Raw genomic sequence first — 22,159 nt, forward strand, 5'->3', positions numbered from 1 at the left:
AGCAGCTAGGAGCCGGCTTCGGTTGGGTACGCCGTTTTGGCGAGATTTTGAAGTCTGAAGGCGGGAGTCGGCTGGTGCGCACGCCGGGTTGCGGGCCGGCCGCTCGCCGCCCGCGCGCCACGTGGCACCCTCCGGCTGAAAAAAGCCTGCCTGCCCACGTGTTTGACGGGACGCCACCGTAGGCCGGGACCCACCGCTCCCACGCCCAGGCCCAGGCGTGGATTCTCTGTGGCCCAAAACGGGCCGCACGCCTTCCGGCGGCAGTTTTTGCACGTCGTTAGGGCGCAATAATCGCGGGACATGGGGGAGTGGGCGCAGTTAATCCCACGTTCCCCCCCCACGCCTCGCCTCCTCGGCTTCGCCGCACGAGGCTATAAGTAGGGGGAGGAGGGGGAGCGGCAGGCGCTCGCATGCTCACCCTTGCTCTGCCATCTTCTTCCTTTCCTTCTCCGCCGCAGCAGCCCTACGCCGCCGCGCCGTCCCTCTAGTCTTCGCGCTACCCCGGAGCTTCGCTGCCGCGGGGCCATGGTTTCACTGTCGCCACACCCTTTCTCGTCAGCTTCCCGCCGTCATGCAACACTGCGGAGACTGGGACGGCTCCAACGTCCACGTGGACCACATCGACTTCCTCCGCAAGATGCGGTGGCTGCCCGGCGAGGACCAGGTGCGGGTCCGTCTTGCGCCGTAGAAGGAGATCTCACCGGCGCCGGAGGAAGGCGAGCGGGTAAACTTCCGCTCGCACTTCTTGCGCGGCCTCGGCCTGCCCGCGAGTGCCTTCTTCCGCTCCTTCCTCGAATTCTACCAGCTCTAGCCGCACCACCTCACTCCAAACACGGTGGTGCTGCTGGCCGCCTTCGTCACTCTGTGCGAGGGCTTCCTCGGCATCCTTCCCACCCTCGAGCTCTGAGGGGAATTCTTCCAATCCAAGCTGGGCACCTGCATGCAGGGCGTGCCGACTCAGAGTGGCGCCTTCATCGCGGTGCGGAGGCCGGCAGCCGACAACCCCTTCCCTGCCGTCACGCTGATCCAGTCGGTGAAGCTCTGGCAGAAATCGTACTTCTACGTGAAGAACGTCGCCCCGCAAGGCGACTACGTCAATTTGCCGGCTTACATAGCTGGCCCGCCGGCTGGGAGGCGGCCCCAGTGGTCCTATCGGGCCAGGACGCTGTCGCCGGCTGGAGCCGCCGCCGTCGCCCGACTCCGGGTAATCATCCAGTCGGAGGGCCTGACTGGGCCCAACCTGCTGGCCGCCTTCGTGGTGCGCCGGGTGCTCCCGCTTCAAGGCCGCCCTCATTTGATCTGTCAAATGAGCGGCCAACTCGATCCGAGTCGGATGTGCACCAAGGAGATGCCTCATGACGAGGTGGCTCACATGGTGAACTATCTCGCGAACTGCAAGCTCTCCGCAGAGTGGCAGTTTGGCAAGGAGCCGTACTCCCGTGCCAATCCCTCGCCTATGGTATGCTTTCTTTATCTTCTCTTCTTTAGTTTTGCCACCAAGTTTTTCTTGGCCGACTCTGACCAGTCGGCACGTCTTGGCAGAGCCCTCTCCTTCGACCTGCGGCCGGGTCAATGGGGGCGGATCACCAATTTCTCCCCGACCGGGCAGAGCATGACTTGGAGGACCCCGACTTGGGGGCGGCCACCATGGACGATAACACCGAGGCAGGAGGCGGCGAAGCAGGCGGCTTCGGGCTTGGAGCCAGCTTCGACGACTGGCCAGATGACGACGAGGCGGAAATCGTCCCGCGCCGCCAGCCGGCGCCCGACCATGGCGCGGGTTCATCCGCCGCGCCGCCTGCTCGAGGCGGTGCGCAGAAGCGCCGGGCCGCGTCGGGCTTGTTCGGCAGTCGGCCGAAGAAGCCCAAGAGCGGGGCGGCGGCGACCAGGCGGGATGAGGCGGCCGTGAAGGCGGCCCGCTTCCGCAAGGTGGTGAAGCAGCCGCAAAAGGTTTCGGCGTAAGTGTCGATTCTCTTGCATGTTCCTTCTTGTTTTCTTGTCGATTTCTGAATCCTTGTATTGACTTATCAAACAGGGCTCCACTCTCTCTTGAGCGGATTGCTGCCGCCTCCGTGGTTGGATCGGTGGGAGGATCCGCAAGCACCTGCCGCGTGGACCCCCGTGCCGAGCTTCAAGCAGCAACGGAGCGAAACGCGCGGGAGGAGCGGGAGGCGGAGGAGCTGAGGGCGGCCGCTGCCAAAGCGGCGTAGGAGATGGCCGAGGAGTCGGCGAAGGCACAAGCCGACGCAGCGGCCAAGGCTCAGGCGGAGGCTGCAGCCGCAGCCGCAGCGGCGGGGGCCTTGCTCGTCACCCCCCTGCGCGTCGTGGCGCCCAAGATCCCGGAGCCCCCACCGGAGGAAGCCGGTGGCGACCTGCCGGGGATGGAGAGGGAGGAGGACGACGTCGTCGTCCGGGAGAAGGAGGCGGCACCGCCATTGCCGACTGTGGCGGACCGAGGCAGCCGGCTTGACGCGCCGCCCGTGCGGCCGGCTGGAGGTGAGCCGGCTGCAAGGACGGACCTGGTGGTCCGGTCTCCATCACGCCAGCGCGCGGGGAAGGCGACTACGGCGCCGGACCCGCAGAAGGCCGCGGGCTCTAGCTCGTCGACCCAGGATCTAGAGACAGCCAGCGCCAGCTCGGGGTGGACGGCGGGTGGCGGGACGGCCATGGTGAACGTGGCGGCGCAAGAAGTCCAGAACCGGCTGTAGTCCCAGGCCACTGTGCTGAGGCAGTACAATGAAGAGGTCCTCGCGACACGGGCGGCGATTCGGGTTAGTCTTCCCGCTTTTCTGTTTCTTGATCTTGATTTCTTCCGTGGGCGCGCGTCAGCGCACCCACTGGGTGTAGTCCCCGAGTTCCGAGTCGGCTGCTGAGCAGGCGGCTTGGAACTTCTTAGTAGACTTTGATTGCTTATCTTTCTCTTGTTCGCTTCTCTGTCCGACTTGCAGGACTACCATAACCTTCGCGCGGCTGCCTTCAACTCCCAGGCTCGGGAGTTGACCCAGAAGACCGATGATCTAACTGAGAGCCGAAGTAAGTGCTTCATCTTTTATCTCACGTGGGGGCGCGTCAGCGCACCCACTGGGTGTAGTCCCCGAGATTCGGGCCGACTGCTGAGCTGTCGGGTCAGATCTTTCCTGGCGACTTCTTTCTTATTGCTTTTTCTTCTTTGCCATATCTGCAGAGGCCAATGCCAGCCTGTGGGAGCAGCTGGGTGGGACCCAGACCGCCCTTCGCGCCAAGGAAGCCGAGTTTGACGCCTTGGTTCAGGAGCGTGACCGCTTGGTCAAGAGGCTGGCCGACCAGGAGGAGAGCCACAAGGCGGCCCTGAAGGCGGTGCAAGACAGCGAGGCCGTCCTCCAGGCCGAGTACGAGACCGAGGTGGTGAGCTGGGATGAGGCAAGGCAGTCGCTGATCAGCGGCTACGACCAGATCGAAGACTTGGTTGACGATAGGCCGCCTTCCTCTTCGTTTCTCGCTTGCCACTTGCCATTTAGTCCATTCTCTGACTTTGTGTTTTTTCTCTTCCTTTCTTTCTTGTGCAGAGTACTTCCCTGGTTACTCTACCGCCGCCAACCAGGTCGTCGAGGCCCACCGCGAGGCACGAAGGCAAGCCAGTGTGGAGGTCGCGCCGAATGCTCGAAGGTCGCTTGAGGAGCAGCTTCTGGCAATCCAAGCCCGCCTCCAGCCAGCTCACCGCATGCTCTGCCGTCTTCAGCGCGTTGGGGCGCAAGTGCTGGCCGCCCTCTGGCCCGGCAAGGCGATTCCCCGTACCCCCAGTCGGACTGCCGACTGGCTGGAGGTAGCGGTTGGCCGCTTCGAGACCTGGAAGGCTTCTGCAGCTCGGTCAGGCGCCAGGCGGGCGCTGGAGTTCGTCAAAGCCTGGTATCCCGAGTTGAGCTAGGACCAGCTGGCCACCTAGTGGCAGGAGGCCGACGAGGAGTTGGAGGCGGTGCGGCCGGATATCATCCAGCGCGCCTCGGCAATCGCCGACTACACTGACACCAGCGCCTTTGCTCCTGAGGTGGATGATAACGGTATTGCTCAGCCAGAGGAGTGGTTCGGGCTGAACCCGGCGGATGGTGAGGACTCGGCGGAGGAGATCGATTCCAGCGACGAGGGCGAAGAGGATGAAGGAGAGGATGGTGAAGACGTCGTGCCAGACGGTGGAGCGGCGGGCCAGCCTCAACTTGATCGTGCCTCCAGCAACGAGGCGCGTGCGAGCGCGCCGCCTGCAGCCGGTGATGATCAAGCCGAGACTCGCCAGCCGGCACTCCTCCCGCCGGTACTACCGTCTCCACCGACCAGCCCGACTCGCCTGTTGCGCCCTTAGCCTGATCCGCCGCCTTTGCTTTCCTGTCTATTGCTCTTCGAACAATATTTTGTTAAGTTTGCGCAGTTCCACCCACTGGGGGTGTATTCAAATTATGTTGACAGCCGGCCTGTTGAAGGCCTTTTGTGTAAATATAATCATGCATGTGTTTGGCTTCCCATTGTTCTTGCTTTTCATCCTTTGGTTGTTTCCTTTGCCGCCCTCCCTTGGTCGCCGCCTTCCCAGCCGGACAGCTGCTTTGCAGTCTGTGGCTGGAGAAGTGCTTGGCCGGTTGGGAGGGCAAGTACTCTAGCTTTCTTGGATTGTAGCAAAGTGAATGGGAAGCCGGCTAGCCGGCTGTTCTGACAGCCGGTAGGTGTGGTGGGAGGCCGGCTTGTGTTATATAGGTTCGTTAGTCCTTAGCCGTTTTTCATGTGGGCATCCTTTCCTGCCTTTGGCTCTTGCCAGTCGGACAGTCGGTTCTTCGAGCTGCGACTTTCAATAAGAGAGGGCTCGGGTGCCGGCACACTACTTGTCTGACTGCAGGTAGAACTTTAATATTACTCAAGGCGGCAAGTCCCTGGGCCGACTGGTCGAACCCGGTGCTGGATAGAAAATCAAATGTAATAGTACATTCATAGGTATGACACTCGTCATTCATAAATAAAAGAGGGTAGTCCCCGAGTGCGCCTCAGGGGCCCGTTGTCTTGTAGTTAATACAAAAGGTAGCATGGTACATACTGCTTTTAACTGTAAAATCTCCTCAGGAGATTGGCGTTCCATGATTGTTCCGACTCGTTGCCGGAATCGTCCCTCTTGCGTGCCTTCGGCTTCTATGCGTCTATCAGGTAGTAGGAGTCGTTGCCTAGGGCCTTGCTGATGACGAATGGGCCTTCCCAAGGGGCCGAGAGCTTGTGCTAGCCGGCTGTTCGCTGGATCAGCCGGAGCACAAGATCGCCTTCTTGGAAGGATCTTGGCTTGACCTTCCGGTTGTGGTAACGGCGCAAACCCTGCTGGTAGATGGCGGACCGGCTAAGTGCTAACAGCCGACCCTCTTCCAGCAGGTCGACGCCGTCTTCTCGCGCTTCCTTGGCCTCCGCCTCCGTGTACATGGTGACCCGAGGCGAGTCGAACTCGATGTCAGTTGGGATGACAGCCTCGGCACCATATACAAGGAAGAAAGGAGTGAAGCCGGTGGACTTGTTCGGGGTAGTACGCAGACTCCAGAGGACAGCCAGCAGATCATCGAGCCAGCAGCCGACTGAACGCTCCAGTGGTACGACCAGTCGGGCCTTGATGGCGGAGAGGATGAGGCTGTTTGCTCGCTCGACTTGGCCGCTTGACTGCGGGTGCGCAACGGACGCTAAGTCCAGTCGGATGCCCTGTGTCGCGCAGAAACGTGCCAGTGCTCCCTTGGCAAAATTCGTGCTGTTGTCAGTGATGATGTTGTGTGGTATACCATACCGGGTGGTGATATCTGCGATGAATGTCACGGCAGTCGGCCCGTTTAGCTTCTTGATTGGCTTCGCTTCAATCCACTTGGTGAATTTGTCCATGGCGACAAGCAGATGTGTCATGCCGCCGCGCGCCGTCTTGAATGGGCCCACCATGTCCAGCCCCCAGACGGCAAAGGGCCAGGTGAGGGGGATGGTCTTGAGTGCAGAAGCCGGCAGGTGTTGCTTGGAGCTGAAGACTTGGCACCCTTTGCAGTATTTGACTAATTCCTTGGCGTCTTCCAAAGCAGTCGGCCAGAAGAAACCATGGCGGAAAGCTTTGGCGACAAGTGATCTTGAGGCCGCGTGGTGGCCGCATTCTCCTTGGTGGATATCCTTGAGGATTGCTATGCCCTTCTCTGGCTCGACGCAACGCTGGAAGACTCCAGTGACGCTACGCTTAACAAGTTCTCTGTTTATTATTGTGTATGCTCCAGCTCGGCGTTGAACTTGTCTTGCCGAGATCTCATCAGTCGGCAGCTCTCTGTTTACTAGGAAGTTGAGGATGGGTTGGGCCCATGATGGAGCTGTGACTTCTTCTATTGTCAATACGGCTACTGTGACCCAGGTGGGTGGGTTGGGTGGTGAAGAGTTGGAGTCGGCCACCGCCTATTGTGTCGTTGCAGTCCCCGGGCCGACTGCTGCAATCCCCGGGCCGGGTTCTGAAGTCCCCAAGCCGGGTGCGACTATGGCAGTCCTCGGGCCGCCTGTCGAAGTCCCTGAGCCGCCTGCTGGGTTCCCCAAGTCGGATCCGACTGCATCAGGGGCAGGCGGTACGAAGATGGAGTCTGATTCTGGAGACGGTTTGAGGAGGCGTTGGAGAGAGACGTCGGTTGGTATAGCATGTCGGGTGGAGCCCATCCGTGCCAGGGCATCTGCTTGCTCGTTGTCGGCCCGTGGCACGTGGAGGAACTCACATCCTTCAAAGTATTCGTTGATTTGCTGGACGAGGAATCGATAGCTCGCCATGTTTGCGTCCTTGGCGTCCCAGTCGCCGGATGACTGCTGGACCACCAAATCCAAGTCACCATAGCACAGGATCCGGCGTATGCCGAGCTCTTTGGCTAGCCGGAGCCCGTGTATGAGCGCCTCGTACTCGGCCACATTGTTGGAGGCGGCAAAATGAATTTGCAGTGTGTATCTGAGTTTGTCGCCCTTGGGAGAGGTGAGGACGATGCCGGCTCCCAAGCCGGTGCGCATCTTGGATCCATCGAAGTGCATCCGCCAATGAGTGGAGTCGGGAGTCGGCGGTAGGTACTGGGTCTCGGCCCAGTCAACAAGGAAGTCGGCCAATGCTTGGGACTTGATGGCGGTGCGGGGCTAGTAGAAGATCGTGTAAGGAGCCAGCGCAATGGCCCACCTAGCCACCCAGCCGGATGCATCCCGGCTGCTATGATCTCGGCAAGCGGGGCAGTGCATACGACCGTGATGGGATGCTCTTGAAAGTAGGGCTTCAGCTTCTTGGCGGCAAAGTACACTCCACAGCACATCTTCTGGTAGTGCGGGTAGTTTTGCTTCGAGGTGGACAGTACTTTGCTCAAATAATATACCGGCCTCTAGACTAACTGAGCCTGGCCTTCTACTGGGCGTTGGACCACGATAACTGTACTGACCACTCGGCTAGTCGCAGCAATGTAAAGGAGCATGGGCTCTTTCTCAGTCGGCGCTGCCAGGACAGGCGGTGTGGTCAGCATCTTCTTCAACTCGTGGAAAGCTTGGTCTGCTTGGTCGTTCCACTCGAAGTGGGTGGACTTCTTCATGAGTCGGTACAGGGGGAGAGCCTTCTCTCCTAGCCAGCTGATAAAACGGTTTAGGGAGGCCAGGCACCTAGTAAACTTCTGAACGTCTCGCACCTTGGTAGGAATCTCCATTCTTTCTATGGCCTTGATCTTCACTGGGTTGCACTCGATGCCACGTTCGGAGACCAAAAAGCCTAGAAGCTGGCCGGCTGGTACCCCGAACACGCATTTCTCAGGGTTGAGCTTGATCTGAAACCGGTGCAAGTTGGCAAATGTTTCTCTGAGATCTTCTAGCAGGGTGCCGCGCTTCTCCGTCTTCACCACAATATCATCTACATAGACGTGGGCATTTTTGCCGAGTTTCTTGAGGAGGCATTTCTGCATGCAACGCTGAAAAGTGGCACCGGCATTTCTCAAGCCGAATGTCATAGTCAGGTAGCAGAAAGCTCCGAATGGTGTGATGAAGGCGGTCTTCAGGCGGTCGGCTGGATCCAACTTGATCTGGTGGTAGCATGAGTAAGCATCCAAGAAACTCAACAGCTCGCATCCGACTGTGGAGTCTATCAATTGATCGATTCGTGGTAAGGCAAACGGATCTTTGGGGCAGGCTTTGTTGAGGCTGGTTTAATCTATACAAATACGCCATCTATTGTTTTTCTTCAACACCAGGACCGGGTCGGCAAGCCATTCTGGAAAAAACACCTCCATAATGAAGCCGGCTGCCAGGAGCCGGGCTATCTCCTCTCCTACGATTCTTCTCTTCTCCTCCGATAGTCGGCGGAGAGGTTGCTTGACTGGTTTTGCGTCCGCTCGGACGTGTATCTTGTGCTCGGCGAAATCCTTCGGAACACCCGGCATGTCCTTTGGGGACCATGCAAAGATGTCCCGATTCTCACGGAGGAAGTCGACAAGCTCGCCTTCCTATTTGCTGTGCAGGTTTGCACCAATGATAGCAAACCTCTCCGGGTTCTCCGGGTCGAGAGGTATCTTCTTTGTTTCCTTGGCCGGCTGGAAGGAGCCTTGAGCATCATATTCCTTGGGGTTATGGGACAGGGCCGGCTGCTTGCCGGCCATGGCCACGACTCGGTCCAGCATCTTCTTCTCTTCAGCAATCACGAGGGACTCGGCCAGCCGGCTGCTGGCTGCAGCACACTCGGAGGATTTCTTGTAGTCTCCGGCTATGGTGATGATCCCCTTTGAACTCGGCATCTTCATCTTGAGGTAGGCGTAGTGGGGCACAACCATGAACTTGGCCAGGGCAGGTCGGCCAAGCAATGCGTGGTAAGGGCTCTCTAGATCCACTACTTCAAACCAGATCGCTTCGGCGGAAGTGATCCTTGTCTCCGAAGAGAACATCCATCTTGATCTTGCCGATTGCGGAACAGGACAGGCCGGGTACGATGCCATGGAACATAGTCCGGCTTGGCATGAGTTGCTTTGTCTTGAGGTTCAACTTCTCCATGGTGTCGCGGTACAGTATGTTGATGCTGCTTCCACCGTCAATCAGCACACAAGAGAAACGGGCAGCTCGCCTTTCTGTCGCAAGGGTGGCGTCCAACACCAATGCATAAGAGCCGGTTGACGGCATCACCTCTGGGTGATCGGCCCGGCTCCAGCTGATAGGCTTCTCAGACCAATGCATAAACTCGGGGTTGCTGGAGGCGACCGCGTTGACTTCTTGGTGCTGTCGGCGCCGACTGCACTTTTCTTCAATTTGGCTTGTGAAGACGATGTAGGCAGCGTGCTCATCTGGGAACTCATCTTGAATGGCTCCGACTGCTGGTCGAAGAGCCGGCTGCTGAGGGGCTGGAGGCGGCGGGCCAGCAGGTGGAGGCGGCAGCAGCCCCTTGCCCTTGGAAATCCGCGTGAGCCAATGGCACTTCCGGGTCGTGTGGTTGGACGGCTTCGCGCCGCTGTGGAACTTGCAGGGGGCATCAGGGGTTTGCTTGTAGGAGAAAGTCGGCTGCCAAGCCGGCCTGCCGCCCTTCTGCTTCTTGGGCGCGGGCCGCTCTTCGGGCTGTTCGTCTTCGACGGTGGCTACTTGCCGACTGGTGGAAGGTGGCATAGGGGCCTTGCGCTTGTTGTCGTTCTGGTAAGGGCGTCGATTGGAGTCACCAGCCGGCGTCTTGGGAGCCGGAGTGAGCACCTTTCCAGAGGCGTCCACTCGAAGCTCGGTCTTCATCGAAGAGTCGACCGTGGCGTACTTGTCTGCTATGATCAGCAGCTCGTCGAGGGTAGTCGGCTCGTCGCAGAGGAGTCGGTGCTTGAGGAGGGTACCCTCTCGGCACCCAGCGGTGAAGTACTCTATGGCTTGAACCTCGTGCACCCCCTCGCAGGAGTTGCGGAGCTCGGCCCAACGCGTTAGGTAGTCGCGAGTTGATTCGCTGGGCCCTTGGACGCACAAGGAGAGCTGGCGGGGCTTGGGAGGCCGCTTGTATGTGCTGGTGAAGTTGCGGATGAAGACTTCCGTGAAGTCTAGCTAGCTGTTGACGCTGTAGGGCTTGAGGCTGTTCAGCCAGGTGCGTGCCGTGCCTTGAAGCATGAGCGGGACGTACTTCACAGCAACGCGCCTGTTGTCGTTTGCTATGTTGACTGCGGTGGAGTAGTCGATCAACCAGTCTTCTGGCTTCACGGAGCCGTTGTATTTTGGCGTGTCTCTTGGGAGTGAGAACCCTTCGGGGAAGGGCTCGTCGCGGATGCCGGGGCCAAAGCAAGGCGGGCCGACATCATCATCTTCTTCTAGCGCCAGGGATCGCGCTAGGCGGTCGATCCGGTGGCGGGCGTCATTCTCGCCGACTCCTTCGCAGTGGCCTAGTCGGCCGCCGAGAGTCGGATGCGTGACAGGCGGCGGGGTGGGATATCTCTCCCCACAAGGCGGGGGAGGAGGCGGATTGCCTTGTCGTTCCACAGCTCGGGGGCGGCCTTCTGCGTCGCGCTCAATGGTGAGCCGACTCCAACTGCGGCTAGCAGCCGGCTCCTTGTCTTTTCTTGCGCGGCGCCGCTTGTAGTCGGCGTCCGGGATGTCGCGCCGTGCTCTCGGCGTGGGGGAGGACTTTCAGCGCGGGCGCCAACATCATGTCGCTCTGCGACCGCGTCGATCAGCTGCTGGATGCGCCTAGTCATGTAGGGGAGCTCGTCGGCCCCCAGCCCGTTCAGCTCATCTACGGCCGCCTGAGCAGCACGTAGGTTCTCGAGCGGCATGGCATAGACTGGGCGGTCTGCTCCCAACATGCTGGCGATGGCCGCGCCGCGCTTCTTGACGAGGCCGGCTCGGCTCGGCCCGCCAGGAGGCGGCGTACCGAAGGCGGCGCGGTCGACTTCGCGCTGGTGAGCCTCAGTGAGGCGTCTCATGGATGCTATCTTCTGGCCTTCCGCGATGAGGGCGAGGCGGCGTGCCTCCAGTGTCTCGGCGTTGGCGTCGGCCGGCATGGGGACGGAAAAGTCGTGCAGCGTCGGTTGTAGGGCGTCGTGGGCGTTCTCGCCTGAGACGGCGCCGTGGCTGATGACCAGCACCTCAGTGACAGCGCTGCTGCCATTGTCGGCTCGAGGGAAAGGTTCGTCGATGATCACCACGTTGGTGGGGAAGGCGTCAAGCGATGCCGTGTCGAAGTCGACCAGCATCGGGTCGGTGGAGCCGACTGACTCCAAGTCCACAACAAGCTCGCTGGAGACGTGAAGCTGGTCGGGGAGGCTGACGAGGCGGCTCTCAGGGCAGTCTGTGCCCGCGTCGGACGCAGGCTCGTCGGAGATGCAAGCTTCGCCAAGAAGATCGGCGAGGCAGCTCGCCGCGCAGGCGTCGTCGACGCCTTGCAGCGCGTCGGGGCAAGCGCCATCGGGCGTAGCAGGCTGGCTACGCTCGCGGGGGAGGAAAAGGGTTCCCGTCCAGAACAGGTCTTCGGACGACGGTGCACCTGGCCCCACGGTGGGCGCCAAATGTCGGGTGGTAGGTGCGACATATGCCAACGGGTGGCTTATCATTGTGGGAGCCAGTAATGTCAGGTGGTTGGTGCGACATATGCCAACGGATGGCTTATCATTGTGGGTGCCAATAAGACATCGCCGGTGCCTGGAAACGGGATGAGGCGAAGACATGCACGCCGGCGGATCTTACCCAGGTTCGGGGCTCTCCGAGGAGATAACACACCTAGTCCTGCTCTGCGGGGTCTCCGCATGATCACTAGATCAAGGAAAGGTAGCTACAGTCGCTCCTAGAGCTGTTGGGTTCAAGGGAGAAGAAGAGCAAGGCTAGCTCTTGCTTCTCTCTATCTCTATGGTGTGTGCTGTGTTCAGAAGCCAACCCTTTGCATGGGTGCTCCGGGGGGTTTATATAGGCCTACCCCCCGGGGGTACAATGGTAATCCGGCTGGGCTCTGGCCCCATCCGCCAGTGTCTGCGCTCGCCGGCTTCTCCGCCGGCTGTTGGGTCCCGCCGACTGGTGGGTCCCGCCGGCTGCCGGCTTCTTGGTCGACAGGCCGGCCCTACCGCCTAGGGTCTTGTCGGCGGCTGCTTACTGTAGCCTCGCCTCTGATGACGAGGGCTTTGTCGAGGTAAGCGTGGCTACAGTGGGCCGCCTCGGGGGCTCTCACTATAGCCTTACCTCGTCTTGTCTCCTTAATGGGGCTCCTGCTTCGAGGAAGGGGGTAGCCGGCTCCTGGGGGCCGGCTACACCCTTGGCCGACTGGGGGAGGCCGGGCCGCCTCCGCGCCTCTCTCTGGCGGAAGGGGCCCGGCGCCTGCGGGGCGTACAGGAGTCGGTCGTGCATGACGTCGAGGCTGGCATGGCTACAGTGCCGAGCCGCACAGGAGACGGTCATCCCGTACGGGCCTCCTGTGGCCATGCCTGCCTCGGGCCTCGGGGGTAGTGGGCCGCACTGTGGACACACCCCGTCTTGTCACCGTTATGTGGGTGCTGCTTTGGTGGTTGTGGTCTCGGCCGGCTTCTTGGAGTCGGCGTCCTTCTTGGCCGGCTTCTTGGAGTCGGCCACCCCGTAGTCGTCCTGGGGAGGGGTTGCTGAGGCTGGGTCGTCTTCCGGGAGTCGGCTTCAGAGGTAGCGGGCCAGGGAAGGTGGCCCAATGCTTGGAGTGCTTGGAGGCCCGAAGGCCTGATAATTTTTTCAGAAGAACCAGGGGCAGTCGGTTAGGCTACCCGTGGCCATTTACTCCGACAGTAGTCCCCGAAGCTGATGGGGCTTCGAGGTGGAGTAGGGGTTGAGAAGCTCGATCAGCTTCCTATCTTGACAAGTCGGCAGCTGGGAGCCGGCTTTAGTTAGGTGTGCCGCCTTGGTCGAAAACTCCGGAGTCGGAGGGCGGGAGCTCGCTAGCGTGTGCTCCGGGCCGCGGGCCGGCCACTTGCCGTCTGCGAACCACGTGGCCTCCCTCGGCCATAAAGCCTGCCAGCCCATGCGGGCGACGGGACGTCGCCGCAAGGCGGGGGCCCGCCACGTCCGCGCCCGGGCCCAGGCGCGGATTCTCTCTATCCCGAAACCGCCCGCACGTCTCCTTGCGGCAGTTTCGGCTCGCCTTTAGGGCGCAATAATCGCGGGGGGTGGGGGAACGGGTGCAGTTAATCCCACGTCTCCCCCCACGTCCGGCCTCTTCGGCCTCGCCTCGCGAAGCTATAAGTAGGGGGAGGTGGAGGGCGGCAGGCCCTCGCACGCTCCTCCTACTTCCACCATCTTCTTCGCTCGCCGTTTCTTGCAACAGCGCCTCGCCGCCGCGCTCTTCCACCGCACGCTCCTCCGCTACCGCGCTAGTTTTCGCCATGCCTCCCGCCACGGAGCAATATGGCGGGGATTGGGACAGCTCCAACGTGCACGAAGACCATGTCGAGTTCCTCCGCAATACTCGGCGGCTGCCGGCCGCGGACAAGGTGGAGGTCCGCCTCGCGCCGGCGAGGGAGATTACGCCGGAGCCGCGGGAGGGCGAGCGGGTGGTCTTCCGCTCGGACTTCTTGCGCGGCATCGGCCTGCCAGCGAGCGCCTTCTTCCGCTCCTGGCTCGACTTCTATCAGCTCCAGCCGCACCATCTCACCCCAAATGCGGTGGTGCTGCTATCCGCCTTCGTCACCCTGTGCGAGGGCTACCTCGGCGTCCTTCCCAGCCTCTAGCTCTGGGGGGAGTTCTTCCAGTCGAAGCTGGGCACGCGCATGCGGGGCGTGCCGGCTCAGACTGGCGCCTTCATCGCGTCGCGGAGATCGGTCGCCGACAACCCCTTCCCCGTCATCACGCTGATCCAATCGGTGAAGAAGTGGCAAAAATCGTACTTCTATGTGCGGAACATCGCCCCGCGGGGCGACTACATCAACCTGTCGGCTTACGTAGCCGGCCCACCGGAGGGCAGGCGGCCCCGGTGGTCCTTCTGGGCCGTGACACTGACGCCGGCCGGGTCCGCCGCCGTCGCCCGAGTGCGGGAGCTGACCCAGGCAGAGGGCTTTACGGGGCCCGACCTTCTGGCCGCGTTCGTCACGCGCCGGGTTCTTCCGCTCCAGAGCCGGCCTCATCTGATTTGTCAGATGAGCGGCCAGCTCGATCCGAGCCGAATGTGCACCAAGGAGATGCCGCGCGAGGAGGTCGCCTACATGGTGAACTACCTTGCGAACCGCAAACTCACCAAAGAGTGGCAGTTCGGCAAGGAGCCATATAGCCGAGCCAATCCGCCGCCTACGGTATGTTCTCCTTGTCTCTTTCTCTCTCTCTTCGCTTTGTTGCCGAGTTCCTCTTAGCCGATTCTGACTTAGTCGGTTTGCTTTTCGACAGAGCCCTCTGCTTCGGCCGGCCGGCGGGTCAGACTCGGAGCGCCGATTCGTCCCCGACCGGACCGAACACGATCAGGAGGACCCTGACCTGGCGGCGGCCGGCATGGACGACGACGTCGAGCCGGGTGGTGGCCAAGCCGGCGGCGAAGCAGGCAGCTCCGGGCTCGGAGTTACCTTTGACGACTGGCCGGACGACGATGAGGCCGAAGTCGTCCCGCGCCGCCAGCCGGCACCTGGACGCGGCGCGGGTTCCTCCGATGCGCTGCCTACTCGGGGCGGAGGTCAAAAGCGTCGCGCCGCCCAGGGTTTGTTCGGCAGCCGGACGAAGAAACCCAGAGGCGGGGCGGCAGCCACCAGGCGGGAGGAGGCGGCCGTGAAGGCGGCTCGCTTTCGTAAGGCGGTGAAGCAACCGCAGACCGTGTCGGCGTAAGTTCACTTTCTTTTGTATACTCTTTTTCTTTCTTCTCTCTGGTGGTTCCTGAACCCTTGTCTTTTTCAACGATCAGACCTCCGTTGTCGCTTCAGCGGGCGGCTGCCGCCTCCGTCGTTGAGTCGCCGAGGGGCTCTGGGAGCACCACCGGCCGCGTGGACCCCCGTGCCGACCTCCAGGAGGCAACAGAAAGGAACGCGCGGGAGGCGCGGGCGGAGCAAGAGGCGCGGAGGCGGAGGCACGGAAGGCGGCCGCCGCCCAGGCGGCACGGGACGAGGAGGCGGCGAAGGCACTCGCCGATGCTGTAGCCAGGGCCCAAGCAGAGGCTGCGGCCGCGGCCGCGGCGGGGGAGGTTTTGATGGTCACCCCGCTGCGCGTCATGGCGCCTGGGGACGTGGAGCCCTCGCCAGAGGGAGCCAGCGGCGACCAGCCAGGGCTGGGGGGAAGCGACGACGTCATCATCTTGGAGAGGGCGCCGGTGCCGACCCCGCCAACTGGGACGGCCCAAGGCGGCCGGCCTGATCCGCCGCCTGCACAGTCGGCGGGGGGCGAGCCGGCCGTGAGGGCTGAGACGGCGGTCCGGATTCCGTCGAGCCGGCGTGCGGGGAAGGCCGTGTCGGAGCCACAGCCGGCCGTGGGTTCCAGCTCGTCGGCCCGAGATGTGGAGGCGGCCAGCGCTACCTCGGGGTGGACTCCAGGCGGAGGGACGGCCGTGGTGAACGTGGCTGCACAGGACGTCCGGACTCGGCTCCAGGGTCAAGCTGCGGCGCTGAGGCAGTTCACCGACGAGTTCCTCGCGACGCGGGCGGCCATCCGGGTTAGTGTTCCCATCTTGCTTCTTCTTGATCTTGATTTCTCTTTGATCTTGATTTCTCTTTGATCTTGATTTCTTCCGTGGGGGCGCGTCAGCGCACCCACTGGGTGTAGTCCCCGAGTTCTGAGTCGGCTGCTGAGCAGGCGGCTTGGAACTTCTTGGTGGATTTGTCTTTGCTATTCTTGTTCTTACTTCGATCTTATGTCCATCTTGCAGGACTACCACAACCTTCGAGCGGCCGCCTTCAACTCCCAGGCTCGGGAGCTGACTCAGAAGACCGCCGACCTTACTGAGAGCCGAGGTACGTGCTTTGCTCTTTATCTCATGTGGGGGCGCGTCAGCGCACCCACTGGGTGTAGTCCCCGAGATTCGGGCCGACAGCTGAGCAGTCGGGTCGGATCTTCCTTGACGATTTCTTACTGTTCTTCTTTTCCTGCCGTCTCTGCAGCGGCCAACGCCAGTCTGAGGGCACAACTGGGAGAGTCTCAGACTGCCCTTCGCGCCAAGGATGCCGAGCTCGCCGCCTTGGTGCAGGAACGCGACCGCCTGGCCAAGCGGTTGGCCGACCAGGAGGAAAGCCACAAGGCGGCACTGAAGGTGGTGCAGGACCGCGAAGCCGCCCTCCATGCCGAATACGAGACGGAGGCGGCCGGCTAGGCTGAGGCCAGGCAGACTCTGGTCTCTGGCTATGGCCAGATCGAAGATCTGGTTGACGGTAAGCCGCCTACCTCTTCGTCCTTTCTTGCCATCTGCCACTTTGGCTCTTTTTCTGATTTGGTGCTCTTTTCTCCTTTTCTTCTTCTTTCTTGCGCAGAATATTTCCCTGGCTATTCTACTGCTGCCAACCAGACCATCGAGGCCTGCTGCCAGGCGCGAAGGCAGGCTGGCTTTGAGATCTCGCCAACCGCCGGCCGCTCGCTGGAGGAGCAGCTCCTGGCGATCCAGGCCCGCATCCAGCCGGCTCACCGACTGCTCCGTCAACTTTAGCGTGCCGGGGCGCAAGTCTTGGCCGCCCTCTGGCCCGACCAAGTGGTTCCTCGCACCCCCAGTCGGACTGCCGACTGGTTGGAGGTGGCAGTCGGCCGCTTCGAGGCTTGGGAGGCCTCGCCGGCTCGCTCCGGCGCCAGGCGGGCGCTGGAGTTCGTCAAGGCCTAGTATCCCGGCCTAAGCCTGGACCAGCTGGCTACCTGGCGGCAGCAAGCCGACACAGAGCTGGAGTCGGCACGGCCGGCAATCATCCGGCGGGCCTCGGTGATCGCCGACTACACCGACACCAGCATCTTCGCCCCCGAGGTGGACGACAATGGTGTCGCCCAGCCGGAGGAGTGGTTCGGTCTGAACCCGTCGGATGGCGAAGACTCGGCGGAGGAGATCGACTCCAGCGACAAGGGTGAAGAAGAGGAGGAGGAGGGTGAAGACGCCGAGCCGGCTGGTGGAGCAGCCGGCCAGCCTCAGCCTGACCGCGCATCCAGCACTACATCGCGTGCGAGTGCGTCTCCTGCCGTAGGTGGTGGTCAAGCCAGGACCCGCTAGTCGGCCACTCCTTCAGCCGGCGAGGCCGCCTTCACCGACCAGCTCGGCCTCCGCAGCGCGCCTTAGTCTGCCGTCTTTTGTTTCCCTGTCTAGTTACTTTTGGAACAATGTTTGATTAAGTCTGCACAATTCCACCCACTGGGTGTATTCAAACTTAAGTCTGTTGCCAGCCTGTTGGGGGCTTTATGTGTGTATATAACTTATGCATGTGGCCTTTCCTTGTACTTTTGCTTTTTGTCCTTCTGCTGTTTCCTTTGCCGCCCTCCCTTGGTTGCCGCCTCCCCAGTCCAACAGTTGCTCTGCAATATGTGGCTGGAGGAGTGCTTGGCCAATTGGGTGGGGGGAAGTACTCTAGCTCTGTTGGACTAAAGCTAAGTTTTTCAGGAAGTCGGCCAGCCGGCTGTTCTGGCAGCCGGCAGGCATGTTTGGAGGCCGTCTCTTTGCTATATAGGTTCGTTGTTCCTTAGCCATTTTTCGTGTGGGCGTCCTTTCTGTCTTGCCTCTTGTTAGTCGGACAGTCAGTTCTTTGAGCTGCGACTTTCAACAAGAGAGGACTCGGGAGCCGGCGCACTACTTTTCTGACTTTAGGGAAAACTTTCAATATAGCTCAAGGCGTCCAGTCCCCGGGCCGACAAGTCGAACCCGGTGCCGGACGAAAAAATCAAAATGTAATAATACATTCATGGATATGACACTTGTCATTCATAGATAAACAAGGGCAGTCCCCGAGTACTGCTCGGGGAGCCTGTTGGTTTGTACTTAAGACAAAAAAAAGGGGTAGCATGATACATACTGCTTTCAACTGTAAAATCGTCTCAGGAGGTTTGCGTTCCATGGTCGCTCCGACTCCTTGCCGGAGTCGTCTCTCTTGCGTGCTCTTGGTTTTTGCGCGTCGATCAAGTCGTAGGAGTCGTTGCCGAGTGCCTTGCTGACGACGAAGGGGCCTTCCCAAGGGGCCGAGAGCTTGTGCTGGTCGGCTGTTCGCTGGATCAGCCGGAGCACAAGGTCGCCCTCTTGGAAGGATCTTGGCTTGACCTTGCGGTTGTAGTAGCGGCGCAGCCCTTGCTGGTAGATGGCGGACCGGCTGAGTGCTAGCAGCCGGCCTTCTTCCAGTAGGTCCACGCCGTCTTCTCTTGCTTCTTTGGCCTCCTCCTCCGTGTACATGGTGATCCGAGGCGAGTCGAACTCGATGTCTGTTGGGAAGACAGCCTCGGCACCGTACACGAGGAAAAATGGAGTGAAGCCAGTTGACTTGTTGGGTGTAGTGCGCAGGCTCCAGAGGACAGCCGGCAGCTCTTCGAGCCAGCAGCCGGCTGATCGTTCCAGTGGTACAACCAGTCGGGGCTTGATGCCGGAGAGGATGAGTCCATTTGCTCGCTCGACCTGGCCATTTGATTGCGGGTGGGCAACGGACGCTAAGTCCAGTCGGATGCCCTGCGTCGCGCAGAAACGTGCCAGTGCTCCTTTGGCGAAGTTCGTGCCGTTGTCGGTGATGATGCTGTGCGGCACGCCGTACCGAGTAGTGATGTCGGTGATGAATGTTACGGCAGTCGGCCCATTGAGCTTCTTGATTGGCTTTGCTTCAATCCACTTTGTGAACTTGTCCACAGCAACAAGTAGATGTGTCAGGCCGCCGCGGGCTGTCTTGAAGGGGCCCACCATGTCCAGTCCCCAGATGGCAAAAGGCCAGGTGAGGGGAATGGTCTTGAGTGCAGAAGCCGGCAGATGTTGCTTGGAACTAAAAACTTGGCATCCTTTGCAGCTCTTGACTATTTCTTTAGCATCCTCCAAGGCAGTCGGCCAGAAGAAACCATGGCGGAAAGCCTTGGCCACAAGGGATCTTGAGGCTGCGTGGTGGCCGCATTCGCCTTGGTGGATGTCTTTGAGGATTGCCACTCCTTTTTCTGGCTCGACACAACGCTGGAAGACCCCAGTGACGCTGCGCTTCACAAGCTCTCTGTTGATTATTGTATATGCTGCGGCTCGTCGTTGCACTAGTCTGGCTGAGATCTCATCAGCCGGCAGCTCTCTGCTGACTAGGAACTTGAGGATGGGCTGGGCCCATGAGGGAGCTGTGACTTCTTCTTCTGTTAATGTAGCCACCATGACTCGGGTGGGTGGGTTGGGTGAGTCGGCCACTGCTTCTTGTGTCGTTGCAGTCCCCGGGCCGACTGCTGCAGTCCCCGAGCCGGGTTCTGAAGTCCCCGGGTCGGGTGCGACTACGGCAGTCCCCGGGCCGGTTGTCGAAGTCCCCGTGCCGCCTGCGGGGTTTCTCCAGTCGGATCCGGCTGTATCTAGTGCAGGCGGTACGAAAATGGAATCCGACTCTGGAGACGGCTTGATGGACGGCTTGAGGAGGCGCTGGAGGGAGACGCCAGTCGGTATGGCCTGTCGGGTGGAGCCGATCCGTGCTAGGGCATCTTCTTGGTCGTTGTCGGCCCTTGGCACGTGAAGGAACTCGCACCCTTTGAAGTATCCGCTGATCTGCTGGACGAGGAATCGATAGCTCGTCATGTTCGCGTCCTTGGCGTCCCAGTCGCCAGACGATTGCCGGACCACCGAGTCTGAGTCGCCGTAACACAGGATCCAGCGTATGCCAAGCTCTTTGGCTAGCCGGAGCCCATGTACGAGCGCCTCGTACTCGGCCACGTTGTTGGAGGCGGCGAAGTGGATCTGCAGCGTGTACTTGAGCTTCTCGCCTTTGGGAGAGGTAAGGACGATGCCGGCTCCCAAGCCGGTGCGCATCTTGGACCCGTCAAAGTGCATCCGCCAATGGGTAGAGTCGGGAGCCGGTGGTAGGTACTGGGTCTCGGCCCAGTCGACGAGGAAGTCGGCCAATGCTTGCGACTTGATGGCGGTGCGGGGTTGGTAGAAGATTGTGTAGGGCGCCAATGCAATGGCCCATTTTGCCACCCGGCCGGATGCATCCCGGCTGCCTATGATCTCGGCGAGCGGGGCAGTGCATACGACCGTGATGGGGTGCTCTTGGAAGTAGGGCTTCAGTTTCTTGGCAGCGAAGTACACCCCATAGCACATCTTCTGGTAGTGCGGGTAGTTTTGCTTTGATCTGGATAGCACTTCGCTGAGATAGTACACCGGCCTCTGGACTAGCTGGGCTCGGCCTTCCTCCGGGCGCTGGACCACAACAACAGTGCTGACGACTCGGCTAGTCGCGGCGATGTAGAGGAGCATGGGCTCCTTCTCAGTCGGCGCAGCCAGGACAGGCGGAGTGGTCAGCATTTTCTTCAACTCATGGAAGGCTTGGTCAGCTTGATCATTCCACTCGAAGTGAGTGGACTTCTTCATGAGTCGGTACAAGGGGAGAGCCTTTTCTCCTAGTCGGCTGATAAAACGATTCAGGGAGGCTAAGCAGCCAGTGAACTTCTGCACATCTCGCAGCTTGGTGGGAATCTCCATCCTCTCGATGGCCTTGATCTTGACGGGGTTGCACTCAATGCCGCGTTCGGAGACCAGGAAGCCTAGCAGCTGGCCGGCTGGCACTCCGAACACGCACTTCTCGGGGTTGAGCTTGATCTGGAATCGGCACAAGTTGGCGAATGTTTCTTTCAGGTCTTCCAGCAAGGTACCGCGCTTCTCTGTCTGCACCACAATGTCGTCTACGTAGACGTGGGCATTTCTGCCGAGTTGTTTCAAGAGGCATTTCTGCATGCAACGCTGAAAAGTGGCACCGGCATTTCTCAAGCCGAATGTCATAGTCAGGTAGCAGAAAGCTCCAAAGGGTGTGATGAAGGCAGTCTTCAGGCGGTCAGCTGGGTCCAACTTGATCTGATGGTACCCTGAGTATGCATCCAAAAAACTTAACAGCTCGCATCCAGCTGTGGAGTCTATCACTTGGTCAATCTGTGGCAGAGCGAACGCATCCTTTGGGCAGGCCTTGTTCAGACTGGTGTAGTCTATACACATACGCCACTTGTTATTCTTCTTCAGAACCAGAACTGGGTTGGCAAGCCACTCTGGAAAGAACACTTCCATGATAAAGCCAGCGGCAAGAAGCCGGGCTATCTCTTCTCCCACAATTCTTCGCTTCTCTTCTGACAGTCGGCGGAGGGGTTGCTTGACCGGCTTTGCATCAGCTCGGACATGTAGCTTGTGCTCGGTGAAATCCTTCGGGACACCCGGCATGTCCTTTGGGGACCATGCAAAGATGTCTCGATTCTCACGGAGGAAGTCGACGAACTCGCCTTCCTATTTACTGTCCAAGTTCGCCCCAATGACAGCGAACCTCTCCGGGTTCTCCGGGTCCAGAGGTATCTTCTTCGTCTCTTTGGCAGGCTGGAAGGAGCCCTGCGCATCACAATCCTTGGGGTTGGGGGACAAGGCCGGCTGCTTGCGGGCCATGGCCACAACCCGTTCCAACATCTTCTTCTCTTCAGCCACCACGAGGGACTCGGCCAGCCGGCTACTGGCCATGGCGCACTCGATGGACTTTTTGTAGTCGCCGGCTACCGTGATGATCCCCTTCGAGCTCGGCATCTTCATCTTTAGGTAGGCGTAGTGGGGCACAGCCATGAACTTGGCCAGAGCAGGTCGGCCAAGCAGTGCATGATAGGGGCTCTCCAAATCCACTACCTCGAACCATATTACTTCTCGGCGGAAATGATCTTTGTCTCCGAAGAGAACATCCATTTTGATCTTGCCGATTGGGGAGCAAGACAGGCCGGGGACGATACCATGGAAGACGTTGCGGCTCGGCATGAGCTGCTTCGCTTTGATGTTCAGTTTTTCCATGGTATCGCGGTACAGTATGTTGATACTGCTTCCGCCGTCTATTAGGACGCGGGAAAATCTGGCAGCTCGCCTCTCCGTTGCGAGGGTGACGTCCAAGACCATTGCATAGGAGCCAGGAGAGGGCATCACCTCTGGGTGGTCGGCCTGGCTCCAGCTGATTGGCTTCTCTGACCAGTGCATGAACTCGGGGGTGCTAGTGGCGACTGCATTAACTTCTTGATGCTGTCTGCACCGACTGTGCTTGTCGTCGGCTTGACTGGTGAAGACGACGTAGGCGGCATGCTCTTCGGGGAATTCGTCTTGGATGGCGCCGACTGCCGGCCGGGCCGCCGGCTG

This window comes from Triticum aestivum, chromosome 4D, assembly GCF_018294505.1.
Source record: "Triticum aestivum cultivar Chinese Spring chromosome 4D, IWGSC CS RefSeq v2.1, whole genome shotgun sequence".
Taxonomy (NCBI): Eukaryota; Viridiplantae; Streptophyta; class Magnoliopsida; order Poales; family Poaceae; genus Triticum; species Triticum aestivum.